The sequence below is a fragment of the Urocitellus parryii genome, chromosome 6 (assembly GCF_045843805.1).
Source record: "Urocitellus parryii isolate mUroPar1 chromosome 6, mUroPar1.hap1, whole genome shotgun sequence".
NCBI lineage: Eukaryota > Metazoa > Chordata > Mammalia > Rodentia > Sciuridae > Urocitellus > Urocitellus parryii.
Window position 1 is genome coordinate 80,147,696 of NC_135536.1, and position 4,552 is coordinate 80,152,247.

The 4,552-nt window shown below is 39.4% G+C and overlaps 1 pseudogene; it reads left to right on the plus strand.

Annotated features, from left to right (window-relative positions):
* Positions 1-818: 818 nt before the first annotated feature.
* LOC113178661 (aldo-keto reductase family 1 member B10 pseudogene) lies at positions 819-1,758 on the plus strand (annotated as a pseudogene).
* Positions 1,759-4,552: the final 2,794 nt, after the last annotated feature.

The following is a 4,552-nucleotide window of genomic DNA, read 5'->3' on the forward strand; positions in this document are numbered from 1 at the left end:
CACATACCTCCCGTTATCATGACTATATTCTAATCAGTATCTCTTTAACCCAAGGGCTAGCTAACTGACATAAGGTCCAGGTTAGTGAAAACACAGAGCCCCTTCTCTCCAAGGACACTGCTAAAGAAACCATACAGGGCCTGCATAGTTGCCTCAGAGGGAGGAGGCTGGGCATTCTGATTGTGGGATTCAGGGCTCCAGTTATCCTCTGGGAGTTTGCTCACTGGGGGAATGCTCCCCTGATTAATTCCACTGTCACAATACTTACAGTGTCTGATCCATATTTACAATAAATCTCATTATCATGAAAACTCCCACCACTAAGGACATCGCCATGACAATTCCCACCAAGGAGGAATTATGACCATGACAACTGCCCCCCACAAGTTCAAATTTTAAAATGACCAATAGAAATAAAGTGTGCAGTATTCTAATTAGGTTTTCTAACCTAATCAATGGTGGGAGGAAATTGGAAATTATTCTAATCAGATATCATAAGATAACCAATGGGACAAATATGGTTAGATCTTCAATCACAACCATATAGGAATAGACCACTCCACACTTCAGGATACGTGACCCTAATTACCAAACATTGGAGCCTGAAGCCTCTCTTTCTTGCTTGGGCCATTCCTTTCTACATATTACTTCTGTGTGTTTCACTCAATTCTTTGTGTTTGACACTGGGGACCTGTACTTTTACTGGACATCTCAATGGTAACAAAAGGGTGGAACTGCAGAACATAATGCTAATTGAAATAAACCAATTTTGACACCAGACATCTATTTTCTCTCTCAAAGCCATTTCTGCACCAACCATGGCAACCTTCGTGGAGCTCAGCACCAAAGCCAAGATGCCCATGTTGGATCTGGGCTCCTGGAAGTCTCCCCCAAACAAAGTCATAGAAGCCATGAAGGTGACCATTGATGCAGGATATCGCCACATACACTGTGCCTATGTCTATAAGAATGAGAATGAGGTGGGAGAAGCCATCCAAGAGGAGATCTGGAGAAAGTGGTGAAGCGGGAGGACCTCTTTCTTGTGAGCAAGTTGTGGTGCACCTTCATTGAGAGGAAGCTTGTGAAGGAAGCCTGTTGGAAGACCCTCAAAGATCTGAAACTCGACTATCTGGATGTCTACCTTATTCATTGGCCCCAGGGATTTCAGGCTTGGAAGGACTTATTCCCCAAAGATGATAAAGGCAACAACCTCATCAGTAAAGAAACATTCTTGGATGTCTGGGAGGTCATGGAGAAACTGGTGGATGAGGGGTTGGTGAAAGCTCTTGGTGTTTCCAACTTCAACCACTTCCAGATTGAAAATATCTTGAATGAGCCTGGACTCAAATATAAACCATTGACTAACCAGGTGGAGTGTCACCCATACCGCACCCAGGAGAAACTGATTCAATACTGCCACTCTAAGGGCATCACGGCCACAGCCTACAGCCCCCTGGGCTTTCCATATAGACTTTGGGCCAAACCAGAAGACCCTTCACTACTGGAGGACACTAAAATCAAGGAGATTTCTGCAAGGCACAAAAAACCCCAGCCCAGGTTCTGATCCGGTTCCATATCCAGAGGAATGTGTGGTGATCCCCAAGTCTGTGAGTGTAGAACGTATTCTCGATAACTTTCAGGTCTTTGACTTCAAATTGAGTGATGGTGACCTTACTCAGCTTCAACACAAACTGGAGGATCTGTGTCCTGGATAACCAGGCTAATTTGCTGGACTACCCTTTCACTGCCGATTACTGAAGCTAAATATCCTGATGAGACACCTGGTGGATTCTTTCTCTTCACTGAAGTGGAATTTACTCTCCCTGAGGCCCATTTTAGCTAAAATTATATGAAATTATATTGTCTTTGATCTTGTCAGAATCTAGGCAATTTTTTTTAAAAAAATTATTAGTGTATTATAATTGTACATAATGGGATTTTGTTAATGCTCTTATCACCCATGCATGCAACATTAGTTGCTCACTCTCCTTCCCAGAACCTTCTTTCCTTCTCCTCCTCCCTTCCCCTAAGCAAGGTTTTATTTAGATCCATATGTTGAACCAGGAAAAGACTTATCACAGGGAAGTATGACTTGCTGCAGTCTGGCTGGGCACAATTCAGGAGCCACTTGTCAAAAGAAATGAACGGTAGAGGAAGGGGAAATCCTACCAGCATCTTCAATGGATATTATAGCATTAACTATATACTGACTATCAGAAAATAAATTAAATACAGAATCTTTAAACATCACAAAAGCTTGTAATTCTGCATTAAGCTCTACCTTTTGAGATGATTGTTTGGGTACTAAAAATGTAAAAGTTTGATCAGGGGTAACTATTGCTGCTGTACCATTATTTGACCCATCAGTGGATATATTTGGAGCATTCATGATAGGTGTTTTTCTTGTCATTTTTGGAAAAATTACAGAATGTGATGACCAAAAGGACAATAAAGGATTAGATGGTAAGTGGTTATCAAATGAAACATTAGATTTGCACATGATTATTGCCCAAGTATTTAACTCATTAGCTAACTCATCAATTTGATTCATAGTATATGGAGTAATAACTTTATTGGGAGAAATTCCAAGCACTCCCTTTGCTGCTTTTATTCCTTTGAGTATTAATTGTCCTACAGCCTCAGGATACCTAGTAAGAATAGTGTTAGGAGAATAAGATACATGTATCCATAATAATGGACCTTCTTGCCAAAATACTCCTGTAGGAATATTTTTTGTTGGTACTACAATAAATAATAAAGGCAAACTTATATCAATTCTATCCAAATGCATATTTTCCATATATGTTTCAATGATTTCTAATGCCTTTCTTGCTTCAGGCATTAACATTTGGGGAGAATTTGGATCTGATGGACCTTTTAGGATATCAAATAAAGGTCCCAACTCTCCTGTTGTTATACCTAGATAAGGCCTTATCCAATTTATGTCTCCTAATAACTTTTGAAAGTCGTTAAGTGATTTGAGTTGATCTACTTGTATTTAAATTTTTGGTGGACGGACCATGGTTGAGGATAATAGAACTCCTGAATAATTAATTGGAAAATTTAATTGTACTTTATCTATTGCTATCTCTAGATTATAATTTTTTAATAAGTTTGTAAGTGTGGCATAACATTCTAGCAATGTGTGCTAATAATACATCATCCATATAGTGAAATATTTGTAGTTCAGGATTTTGATTTCTAAGTTGCTGGATTACTTTGTTAACATAAATTTGACACATAGTTGGGCTGTTAGCCATCCCTTGAGGGAGTACTTTCCATTTACATCTCTGATAAGGACCTTCATGATTCAGTGCAGGATTAGTAAATGCAAAACGTGGACTATCCTCAGGATGAATTGGAATTGAAAAAAGAACAATCTTTAATATGTATAACTAAAACATACCAGGTTTTTGGTAAAGCAGACAATTGAGGAATCCCTGATTGAGCAGGTTCCACAATAACCATCTCATTATTAATGGCTCTTAAATCGTGCAATAATCACCATTTACCAGATTTCTTTTTGATGACAAAAATGGGAGAATTATGGGGAGATACAGAAGGTTGTATATGTCCTTCTGCTAATTGTTGTTTGATCAGGTCATGGGCTGCTTGTATCTTTTCTTTAGTCACAGGCCACTGAGGAACCCATACTGGTCTTTCTGATTTCCAAGTAATTTTTATTGTCTCAGTGGCCCTTTCTGAAAATCCAACCCATGTCTGTCTGTTCCTTGATCAATTTGTACTGGTGCTGCTATACCTTGTTCTTGTTTTTCTAATCTTTTTCCTCTCCTAAAACCTTGTCTAGCCATAATAGTGGGTGCATTTTGATTGATGTTATTTGTTAATGTCAAACCTAATTGATCTAGGTCATCCCGTCCCCATAAATTTACAGGGAGATGATCCAATACATATGGTTGTATAGTTCCTTCACATCCTTCAGGATCCTTCCAATCTAATACCATTGCACTTCTATGGGGATTAGTCGCCACTCCTAGGCCTCGAAACATTTGAGTGGCTTGTTGTAATGGCCAATGTTTTGGCCATTCTTGATGAGAGAAGATGCTAAGGTCTGCACCTGTATCCAGTAGCCCATTAAATTCATGTCCTTGAATATTTAGTTTTAGCATGGGGCGAGAATCTAAATTTAAAGAAAGCATAGCCCAATCTACACCTGTGGAGCCTAATCCCTTGGAACCTCTTTCTACAGTACGACTGGAAAATTTGTCATGTAGGCTGGGTATTATTAATAATTGTGCTATTCTATCTCCTGGTGAAATTACTGATATACCCTTTAGAGAACTGGCTAAATTTTTATTTCACCTTCATAATAGGGATCAATTACCCCAGGAATTATCATAATTCCTTTTAGAGTAGAAGAGCTGCATTCCAATATAAACCTACTGTTCCTTTGGGAAGAGGTCCTTTTACCCCTGTGGGAATGATTTGAACTCCCATCTCTGGAGTTAGTACTGATCTGGCAGAGGCGCAGATGTCCAACCCTGCGCTCCCTCTTGTTTGTCTGATGAGGGATCTAATGGACAATGTGTCC